We start from the raw sequence: 12322 nt of genomic DNA, 5'->3' as shown, positions 1-12322 counted from the left end.
GCTCTGCTTGGTTGTCATACTCTGTTAAAACTGTAAAATTCAACGTTTTGGGTGACCTGACCAAATTAAAATAGAAATGTTATAGATATTTAATTCTCATTGAAAGCAAGTCTAAGAAGTCGTAGATATGTTATATGTGCACTATTTCTATGCTTCCCGTTCTTAAGTTTTGTTTTTGCATCTATTGCTTTTGGTTTTTGCAGAAATACAATATTTTTGGTTATGGAAAATATATTTCACAGCGGTTTAGATGGTACAATGATTCTCTACACTATACTTGCTTGTTTTGTTTTTTTTACATAATGAGACGTTGGGGCTCCCGAGTTGCGAAGCGATCTAAATCAAATCAAACTTTTTGTCACATGCGCTGAATAGAGCAAGTGTAGACCTTACCGTGAAATGCTTACTTACAAGCCCTTAACCAACAGTGCAGTTCAAGACGAGTTAAGAAAATATTTACCAAATAAATCGAAAGTAAAAAAATTATAAAAAAGTAACACAATAACATAACAATAAGGAGGCTATTTGGGGGTATCAGTACTGAGTCAATGTGCAGGGATACAGGTTCGAGGTAATTGGTACATGTAGGTAGGGGTGAAGTGATTATGCATAGATAATAAACAGTGAGTAGCAGCAGTGTACAAAACAAATGGAGGTAGGGGGGTCAATGTAATAGTCCGGTGGCCATTTGATTAATTGTTCAGCAGTCTTATGGTTTGGGGTTAGAAGCTGTTAAGGAGCCTTTTGGTCTCAGACTTGGCACTCCGGTACCGCTTGCTGTGCGGACTTGGGTGACTGGAGTCTGACAATTTTATGGGCTTTCCTCTAACACCGCCTATTATATAAGTCCTGGATTGCAGGAAGCATGGCCCCAGTGATGTACTGGGTCGTACGCACTACCCTCTGTAGCGCCTTAAGGTCAGATGACGAGCAGTTGCCATACCAGGCGGTGATACAACCGGTCAGGATGCTCTCAAATGTGCAGCTGTATAACTTTTTGGGGATCTGGGGACCCATGCCAAATATTTTCAGTCTCCTGAGGGGGAAAATGTTTTGTCGTGCCCTCTTTATAACTGTCTTGGTGTGTTAGGACCATGATAGATCGTTGGTGATGTAGACACCAAGGAACTTGAAACTCTCGACATGCTCCACTACAGCTAGGTTGATGTTAATGGGGGCCTGTTCGGCCCGCCTTTTCCTGTAGTCCACAATCAACTCCTTTGTTTTGCTCGCATTGAGGGAGAGGTTGTTGTCACTGCCAGTTCTCTGACCTCCTCCCAAAAGGCCGTCTAATCGTTGTCGGTGATCAGGCCTACCACTGTTAAGAAAACGTAATGATGGTGTTGGGAGTTGTGTTTAGCCACGCAGTCGTGGGTGAACAGGGATTACAGGAGGGGACTAAGTACACACCCCTGAGGGGCCCCAGTGTTGAGGATCAGCATGGCAGACGTGTTGTTGCCTACCCTTACCACCTGGGGGCGGCCCGTCAGGAAGTCCAGGATCCAGTTGCAAAGGGAGGTGTTTAGTCCCAGGGTCCTTAGCTTAGTGATAAGCTTCGTGAACACTATGGTGTTGAACACTGAGCTGTAGTCAATGAACAGCATTCTCACATAGGTGTTCCTTTTGTCCAGGTGAGAAAGGGCAGTGTGGAGTGCGATTGAGATTGCGTCATCTGTGGATCTGTTGGGGCGGTATGCGAATTGGAGTGGGTCTAGGGTATCCAGCAGGATGCTGTTGATGTGAGCCATGACCTGCCTTTGAAAGCACTTCATGGCTACCGACGTGAGTGCCACGTGGCGGTAATCATTTAGGCAGGTTACCTTCGCTTCCTTGGGCACAGGGACTATGGCGGTCTGCTTGAAACATGTAGGCATTATAGACTTGGTCAGGGAGAGGTTGAAAATGTCAGTAAAGATGCTTGCCAGTTGGTCCGCGCAGTTTGAGTACACGTCCTGGTAATCCATCTGGCCCTGCGGCTTTGTGAATGTTGACCTGTTTAACGGTCTTGCTCACATCAGTTACCGAGAGCGTTATCACACCGTCATCCAGAACAGCTGGTGCTCTCGTGCATGCTTCAGTGTTGCTTGCCTCGAAGCGAGCACAAAAGGCATTTAGCTCATCTGGTAGGCTTGTGTCAATGGGCAGCTTGTGTCTGGGTTTCCCTTTGTAGTCCGTAATAGCTTTCAAGCCCTGCCACATCCGACGAACGTCAGAGCCGGTGTAGTAGGATTCAATCTTAATCCTGTATTGACGCTTTGCCTGTTTGATGGTTCGTCTGAGGGCGTATCAGTATTTCTTATAGGTGTCCAGAATAGTTACCCGCTCCTTGAAAGTGGCAGCTCTAGCCTTTAGCTTGATGCGGATGTTGCCTGTAATCCATGGCTTCTGGTTGGGATATATACGTACAGTCACTGTGGGTACGACGTCGTCGATGCACTTATTAATGAAGCCGATGACTGAGGTTGTATACTCCTCAATGCCATTGGAGGAATCGCGGAACATATTCCAGTCTGTGAACAGTCCTGTAGCGTAGCATCCTCGCCATCTGACCACTTTCATATTGAGCGAGTCACTGGTACTTCCTGCTTTAGTTTTTGCTTGTAAGCAGGAATCAGGAGAATAGAATGATGGTCGGATTTCCCAAATGGAGGGCGGGGGAGAGCTTTGTATGCATCTCTGTGTGTGGAGTAAAGGTGGTCTAGAGTTTTTTTCCCTCTGGTTGCACATGTGACATGCTGTTAAAAAAATGTGGTAAAACTGATTTAAGTTTCCCTGCATTTAAAGTCCCCGGCCACTAGGAGCCCCGCTTCTGGGTGAGCATTTTCTTATTTGCTTATGGCCTTATAGAGTTGGTTGAGTGCAGTCTTAGTGCCAGCATCAGTCTGTGGCGGTAAATAGACGGCTACGAATAATAGAGATGAGAACTCTCTTGGTATATAGTGTGGTCTGCAGCTTATCATAAGGTACTCTACCTCAGGCGAGTAATACCTCAAGACTTCTTTAATATTAGACATCGCGCACCAGCTGTTATTGACAAAAATACACACACTCCCCACCCCTCGTCTTACCAGGCGTAGCTTCACTGTTCTGCCGATGCATTGAAAATCTCTCCAGCTCTATATTGTCCATGTCGTTGTTCAGCCACGACTCTGTGAAACATAGGATATTACAATTCTTAATGTCCTGTTGGTAGGATAATCATAGGTCATCCATTTTATTTTCCAATGATTGCAAGTTAGCAAGTAGAACGGATGGCAGTAGGAGTTTATTCGCTCACCTACAGATTCTCGAAAGGCAGCCTGATCTGCGTCCTCTTTTCCTCCGTCTTTTTTTCATGCAAATTAAGTGGATCTGGGCCTGTTCCCGGGAGAGCAGTATTTCTTTCTCGTCCGACTCGTTAAAGGAAAAAGCTTCTTCCAGTCCGTGGTGAGTAATCCCAGTTCTGATGTCCAGAAAGAATTTTTGGTCATAAGGGACGGTAGCAGCAACATGACAGTGGTGCAGTATATTTTTTTGACATGCAAAGACCCAAACAGCGTTCCATAGTATGTGTCGTGAAGCTAATAGCAGTATTACTGTGTAACTCCGGTAGGGCAACATCTGAAAAATAGCGCACTTGGTAGTGTGTACCGGTGCTCGACCAGTCAGCGAAAGTCAACGTCACCCATGACAAAGAAAGGTTGATTGTCAAGGGCAATGAATTACATTATCTTTGCGTTAATGGATTTCGCCTTTGAGTTGTCTCGCGGAAATTTTGTGACTGCTCGATCCACACAGCAGACATTGTGGGCTAGTTTAGGAATGCTGTGTTGCACGTATAGCGCAAAATTTTATGTGGCGTCATTACGTCATGTACCTATGCTATATAGGTATGCACGTCGGTTTTGCACAATGGCGTTAAACTAGACATTGTCATTTTTAGCTAATATCGGCCAATTCCGATATCTTCACCGATATATCATGCATCCCTAATAAATATTAATGTGATGAAGATTCCAGATTGTCTGCATAATAATGTTAACAAAACATTCAGCTCAGACACCCATACATACCCCACAAGACATGCCACCAGGGGTCTCTTTACAGTCCCCAAGTCCAAAACAAATTAACGCCAACGCACAGTTTTATACAGAGCCAAGATCGCATTAAACACATGAATCTCCAATTATTCAAGCTAACCCCAAAATTACCTTTTAAAAAACAGATTTAACAACATCTCATGGAAAGGCAGTAACTGTGAGGGGACACTGTGGACACTGGACACTGTGTTAACAACCCTCCAGACGTGCTTCAAAGTCACACAACTCTCCTTCCGTGGCCTCCAATTGCTCTTAAATACAAGTAAAACTAAATGTATGCTCTTCAACCGATCGCTGCCTGCAGCTGCCCGCCCGTCCAACATCCCTACTCTGGACGGTTCTGACTTAGAATATGTGGACAACTACAAATACCTAGGTGTCTGGTTAGACTGTAAACTCTCCTTCCAGACTCACATCAAACATCTCCAATCCAAAGTTAAATCTAGAATTAGCTTCCTATTTCGCAACAAAGCATCCTTCACTCATGCTGCCAAACATACCCTTGTAAAACTGACCATCCTACCGATCCTCGACTTTGGCGATGTCATTTACAAAATAGCCTCCAATACCCTACTCAATAAATTGGATGCAGTCTATCACAGTGCCATCCATTTTGTCACCAAAGCCCCATATACTACCCACCACTGCGACCTGTACGCTCTCGTTGGCTGGCCCTCGCTTCATACTCGTCGCCAAACCCACTGGCTCCAGGTCATCTACAAGACCCTGCTAGGTAGTCCCCCTTATCTCAGCTCGCTGGTCATCATAGCAGCACCCACCTGTAGCACGCGCTCCAGCAGGTATATCTCTCTGGTCACCCCCAAAACCAATTCTTTGGCCGCCTCTCCTTCCAGTTCTCTGCTGCCAATGACTGGAATGAACTACAAAAATCTCTGAAACTGGAAACACTTATCTCCCTCACTATTTTTAAGCACCAGCTGTCAGAGCAGCTCACAGATTACTGCACCTGTACATAGCCCATCTATAATTTAGCCCATCCAACTACCTCATCCCCACACTGTTATTTATTTGATTTATTTTGCTCCTTTGCACCCCAGTATCTCTACTTGCAAACTCATCTTCTGCTCATCTATCACTCCAGTGTTTAATTGCTATATTGTAATTATTTCGCCACTATGGCCTATTATGGCCTATTTATTGCCTTACCTCCCTTGTCCTACCTCATTTTCACACGTTGTATATATACTTTTTCTATTGTATTATTGACTGGATGTTTGTTTATTCCATGTGTAACTCTTGATTGTTGCTTGTGTCGCACTGCTTTGCTTTATCTTGGCCAGGTCGCAGTTGTAAATGAGAACTTGTTCTCAACTAGCCTACCTGGTTAAATAAAGGTGAAATAATAATAAATACAAAAAATGCTTCCCACAATTGTGTCAAGTAGGCTGATAGTGGATCTCTACTCCAAATCGCTAGTTCCATCTCATCCCACAGATGCTCAATTGGATTGAGATCTGGTGACTGGGCAGGCCACTGCAGTAAACTGAATTCACTGTGATGTTTGTGGAACCATTCCTGGACAATCCGAGCGTTGTCGCATGGAACATTATGCTGCTGAAAAAATCAATTCGCAGATGGATACACTGCTGCCATGAAGGGATGCACCTGATTGGCAATGATGTTCAGATATCCTGTGGCATTCAAACATTGCTCCACATTTATCAAGGGGCCCAATCAATGTTCCCTCTATTTTTTGGGCACTGAGCAAATGTTTGGTCTTGTTAGCGGAAACTTCAACATTGTGAAAATTTTGTGCACCTTCCGGCATGTGTTTACAGTGAACACTGCGGCTGTACCCTTACAGTTTTAGACAGTACCCAATAGGCTATTTGAGCATAATGTAGGTCTACCAACAAAACCAATAGCGCAAATCCAATAATATTTCACATGGAAATAGCTTGAAAAAATGAGTTGCCTACATGTGGTGTTCAATGCAGGCCCACACGGCATGACTTTTAAAAACGTTTTTTACATTAGGAAGGGCTTGACATTCATAATTTTTTTACTGGGTTTGTAACACCATGGGCCAAATAGGTGACTGTAAATTGCATTGTATTGTGTTGTATGATGCAAGAAACCACTTTACAAAATAAAATGTATTATTATTACCATACAGAGAATTAGACAATGTAGACTACCCCATATTGGTTTATTTGCATAATCAAGCCTGTCTCAAAATACAACACTGCCCCTTTAATTAAGACATAAGCTTTCTACCTGACTGGCTTTTCAAAGACAGCTTGAAATGTAGCCTATACATTTTGTGCTCTTGTAGGAAACAGTAACTCCCCATTGCTGACCTATACTTTCCTGTAACTGGGCTAATAACTCGCTAACTAGCAAAGAATATCAACGAATGTGCACACGCGGGCACTGATCTGAAAAGTGTATTCACTCGCGGGTGATTGAAAGACTGCTCGCGGGTAACCCCCGCCAATAGAATTCTACTCTGTTGAACTCTGGCTCTGCCTACAACAAAATCACAGACACAATCTTGCAAAGTTAGATTTGGTTTGGTTTGTTGCATTGAAAAGGGGGTGATATAATATTGATTCGATCACATAAAAAACATTGATCTATATAGTGCAAACTAATGGGGTGAACTCATCGCACCGACAGAGATAAACACCTCTCAGGGAAGAAGGGCCTTATGATTAACGACTCATGGTGTAATCATAACAACATACAGGAACTCAAGTCCTTCTGCTTACCCAACCTAGAATTCCTTACAATGAAATGCTGGCCATATTACCTCCCAAGAGAATTCTCGTCAGTTATCGTCACAGCTGTGTATATACCCCTTCAAGCATACACCACGACAGCCCTCAAGGAACTTCACTGGACTCTATGTAAACTGGAAACCATATATTCTGAGGCTGCATTTATTGTAGCTGGGGATTTTAACAAAGCAAATTTGAGAACAAAGCTACATAAATTCTATCAACATATTGATTGCAGTACTTGCGCAGGTAACGCACTCGATCACTGCCACTAACTTCCACGATGCATACAAAGCCCTCCCTTCGGCAAATCCAACCACAACTCCATCTTGCTCTTACCATCTTATAGGCAGAAACTCAAAACTGGATGTACCCGTGACTAGAACCATTCAACGCTGGTCTGACCAATCGGAATCCACGCTTCAAGATTGTTTTGATCACGCGGACTGGGATATGTTCCGGTCAGCCTCAGAGAACAACATCGATCTATACGCTGACTCGGTGAGAGAGTTTATAAGGAAGTGCATTAGAGATGTTGTACCCACTGTAACTATTAAAACCTACCCTAACCAGAAACCGTGGGTGGATGGCAGCATTCGCGCAAAACTGAAAGCGCGATCCACCGCATTTAACCATGGAAAGAGGTCTGGGAATGTGGCTATGGAAACATATGTCTCCAAATCCCTGCGTCAGGGGTACATTCGGTCCTCCACTTCACCCACCTCCTCGAGTTTCTTTTTTGTGAAGAAGGAGGGAGGTCTGCGCCCGTGTATTGACTACCGAGGCCTAAATCAGATCACGGTGAGGTACAGTTACCCGCTGCCTCTTATCGCCACGGCGATTGAGTCAATGCACGAGGCGCGCTTCTTCACCAAACTAGATCTCAGGAGTGCTTACAACCTGGTGCGTATCCGGGAGGGAGACGAGTGGAAGACGGCGTTCAGTACGACCGTCATGCCGTACGGGTTGATGAATGCTCCATCAGTCTTCCAAGCCTTTGTAGATGAGATTTACAGGGACCTGCATGGGCAGGGTGTAGTGGTATATATTGATGACATTCTGATATACTCCACTACACGCGCCGAGCATGTGTCCCTGGTGCGCAGGGTGCTTGGTTGACTGTTGGAGCATGAGATGTACGTCAAGGCTGAGAAATGCCTGTTCTTCCAGCAGTCCGTCTCCTTCCTAGGGTATCGCATTTCCACCTCGGGGGTGGAAATGGAGAGTGACCGCATTTCAGCCGTGCGTAATTGGCCGACTCCCACCACGGTAAAGGAAGTGCAGCGGTTCCTAGGGTTTGCCAATTACTACCGGAGGTTTATCCGGGGATTTGGTCAGGTAGCGGCTCCCATTACCTCACTGCTGAAGGGGGGCACGGTACTTTTGCAGTGGTCGGCTGAGGCGGACAGGGCTTTTGGTCACCTGAGGGCTCTGTTTACCTCGGCTCCCGTGCTGGCCCATCCGGATCCCTCTTTGGCGTTCATAGTGGAGGAGGACGCGGCTGGGATATGAGCCGTGCTCTCTCAGCGCTCGGGTACGCCACCGAAGCTCCGCCCCTCTGCCTTCTTCTCGAAGAAGCTCAGCCCGGCGGAGCGAAACTATGATGTGGGGGACCGGGAACTGTTGGCTGTCATCAAGGCTCTGAAGGCATGGAGACATTGGCTTGAGGGGGATAAACACCCTTTTCTCATCTGGACTGACCACTGCAATCTGGAGTAGATCCGGGCAGCGAGGAGACTGGACCCTCGCCAGGCAAGGTGGGCCATGTTTTTCACCTGTTTTGTTTTTTCCCTTTCCTACAGACCAGGTTCCCAAAACGTGAAGGCAGACGCACTGTCCCGGCTGTATGACAGAGGAGTGGCCCATGGATCCCACTCCCATACTCCCGGCCTCCTGCCTGGTGGCGCCGGTAGTGTGGGAGCTGGACGCGGACATTGAGCAGGCATTACGTGCAGAGCCCGCTCCTCTCCAGTGTCCAGCTGGGCGTCTGTACGTTCCGTCTGCTGTCCGTGACCGGTTGATCTATTGGGCCAACACGTCTCCCTCCTCTGGTCATCCTGGGATCGGTCGGACGGTGCGCTGTTTGGTTGGGAAGTACTGGTGGCCTACCTTGGCCAAGGACGTGAGGGTTGTATGTTTCCTCCTGCTCGGTCTGCGCTCAGTGTAAGGCTCCTAGGCACCTGCCCAGAGGGAAGCTACACCCCTTACCCGTTCCACAGGGGCCTTGATCGCACCTGTCAGTGGATTTTCTTACCGATCTCACTCCCTCACAGGGAAACACCATGATCCTGGTCGTTGTGGATCGGTTCTCTAAGTCCTGCCGTCTCCTCTCTCTGCCCGGTCTCCCTACGGCCCTACAGACTGCGGAGGCCTTGTTTACACACGTCTTCCGGCACTACGGGGTGCCTGAGGATATAGTGTCTGCCCGAGGTCCCCAGTTCTCTTCGAGGGTCTGGAATGCGTTCATGGAACGTCTGGGGGTCTCGATCAGCCTTACCTCTGGGTTTCATGACGAGAGTAATGGGCAGGTGGAGAGAGTGAACCAGGATGTGGGCAGGTTTCTGCAGTCAAATAGCCAGGATCGGCCGGGGGAGTGGGCAGCATTCGTGCCCTGGGCCGAGATGGCTCAGAACTCGCTCCGCCACTCCGCCACTCCTCCACTAACTTCTCCCCCTTCCAGTGTGTACTGGGGTACCAGCCGGTTCTGGCGCCTTGGCATCAGAGTCCGACCGAGGCTCCTGCGGTGGACAACTGGTTCAGGAGCGTGGAGTAGACATGGGACGCCGCCCATGTTCACCTCCAGCGGGCCGTGCTGCGCCAGAAAGCCAGCGCAGACCGTCACCACAGTGAGGCCCCGGTGTTCGCACCGGGGGACCGAGTCTGGCTCTCGACCCGGAAACTGCCCCTCTGCCTGCCCTGCCGGAAGCTGGGCCCGCTGTTTGTGAGGCCATTTAAAGTCCTGAGGAGAGTGAACAAGGTTTCTTATAGGTTACAGCTTCCCCCTGATTACCGTATTAACCTCTCGTTCCATGTGTCTCTCCTCAGGCCGGTGGTGGTTGGCCCGCTCCAGGAGCCTGAGGTGCGGGAGGTTCCTGCTCCCCCTCTGGACATCGAGGGGGCCCCGGCGTACTCCGTTCGTTCTATACTGGATTTGAGGCGTCGGGCGAGGGCCTTCAGTACCTCGTGGAGTGGGAGGGGTACGGTCCGGAGGAGAGGTGCTGGGTTCCGGTGGAGGACGTGTTGGACCCTTCAATGCTGCGGGAGTTCCACCGTCTCCGTCCGGATTGCCCTGCGCGTCGCCCTCCGGGTCGTCCCCGAGGCCGGCGTCGGTGCGCACTGCCACGACTTCCGCTGAAGTCGGGTCCTCTCCTTGTTCGAGCCATCGTCGATCCACTTTTAATTTTCCATTTGTTTAGTCTTGTTTTTCCACACACCTGGTTTCAAATCCCTCATTAGCTTGTTGTGTATTTAACCCTCTGTTCCCCCCATGTCTTTGTGTGGGATTGTTTATTGTAGTGCTTGTGCACGTTCCCCGTGAGCGCACAACGGGTTCTTTTTGTGCCCATTTATCTTGTTGTTCTGGATGCCGTTGGTTTTGCTATTAAATCTCTGGTTATTACTTAGTTCTTCTCTCCTGTGCCTGACTTCTCTGCCGCCAATTACGCACCCCGCTACACACCAACCACAAACTGCAAATTTGAGGCCATCACCTTGAAGAGAAGTGTATTAAAGGCATTATTGATGTTTGGGGGTAGACAGTATCTGCTGTAAAAACAGTCATCTTTGTGTACAGACCAGGGTCTGGCCTGGGGTCATCTCTCCCTGGTACCATATAGAACAGAAACATTAACTCATGCTCTGGAATGTGGTCTCTCTAGGTTTAATCACCCAAAAGACATTGTAAATCTCCTGTCAGTGTTATCTCCCAGAGACCCATCCTCAGTTGAACACCCACACAATAGTTATAAGAATACTCCATCTGTTGCATAAAAACAACCATTTGATGCAATAAAGGTATTATAACATAACCTTGCAATTTTCCACCATAGTATATAATCTAGCACTCTGGGACCCTGCAAACCATGTATTCTACAGAAGTCAAATGTAATGGAGTACACTGCCCATTGTAACGGCTCTCTTTCGGTGAGGGAGTAGACCAAGGCGCAGCGGGTTGTGAATACATAATGACTTTATTAAACAAGACGGGAAAAAACACGAAAACACTATAACAAACTAAACTTGATAACCTACAAAATAATAAACGATGAAGACAGACCTAAACTACGAACTTACATGAAACGAAGAACACATGAACAGGAACGACCGAAAGAACGAGACGAGACAGTACCGTGTGGTGCAACAAACACAGACACAGCGACAATCACCCACAAACAAACAGTGAGAACAACCTACCTTAATATGACTCTCAATTAGAGGAAAACGCAAAACACCTGCCTCTAATTAAGAGCCATACCAGGCAACCCAAAACCAACATAGAAACAGAAAACATAGACTGCCCACCCAAAACTCACGCCCTGACCATCACACACATACAAAACAACAGAAAACAGGTCAGGAACGTGACAGAACCCCCCCCCCCCTCAAGGTGCGAACGCCGGGCGCACCAGCACAAAGTCCAGGGGAGGGTCTGGGTGGGCATCTGACCACGGTGGTGGCTCAGGCTCCGGACGCTGTCCCCACACCACCATAGTCACTCCCCGCTTCTGTATCCCCCTCCCAATGACCACCCTCCAACTAAAACCACCTAAATGAAGGGGCAGCACCGGGATAAGGGCCAGCACCGGGATAAGGGGCAGCACCGGGATAAGGAGCAGCACCGGGATAAGGGGCAGCACCGGGATAAGGGGCAGCACCGGGATAAGGGGCAGCACCGGGATAAGGGGCGGCAGGTCTTGGCTGAGGGACTCTGGCAGGTCCTGGCTGAGGGACTCTGGCAGGTCCGGGCTGAGGGGCTCTGGCAGGTCCGGGCTGAGGGGCTCTGGCAGGTCCGGGCTGAGGGGCTCTGGCAGGTCCGGGCTGAGGGGCTCTGGCAGGTCCGGGCTGAGGGGCTCTGGCAGGTCCGGGCTGAGGGGCTCTGGCAGGTCCGGGCTGAGGGACTCTGGCAGGTCCGGGCTGAGGGACTCTGGCAGGTCCGGGCTGAGGGGCTCTGGCAGGTCCGGGCTGAGGGACTCTGGCAGGTCCGGGCTGAGGGACTCTGGCAGGTCCGGGCTGAGGGACTCTGGCAGGTCCGGGCTGAGGGACTCTGGCAGGTCCGGGCTGAGGGACTCTGGCAGGTCCGGGCTGAGGGGCTCTGGCAGGTCCGGGCTGAGTGGCAGCTCATGACTGTAGGGCAGCTCATGACTGTAGGGCAGCTCATGACTGTAGGGCAGCTCATGACTGTAGGGCGGCTCATGACTGTAGGGCGGCTCATGACTGTAGGGCGGCTCATGACTGTAGGGCGGCTCCTGACTGGCTGGCGGCTCCTGAATGGCTGGCGGCTCT

The sequence above is a fragment of the Salvelinus fontinalis genome, chromosome 13, assembly GCF_029448725.1.
Source record: "Salvelinus fontinalis isolate EN_2023a chromosome 13, ASM2944872v1, whole genome shotgun sequence".
NCBI lineage: Eukaryota > Metazoa > Chordata > Actinopteri > Salmoniformes > Salmonidae > Salvelinus > Salvelinus fontinalis.
The sequence above is the reverse complement of the archived record's forward strand: the minus strand, read 5'-3'. Positions refer to the sequence as shown.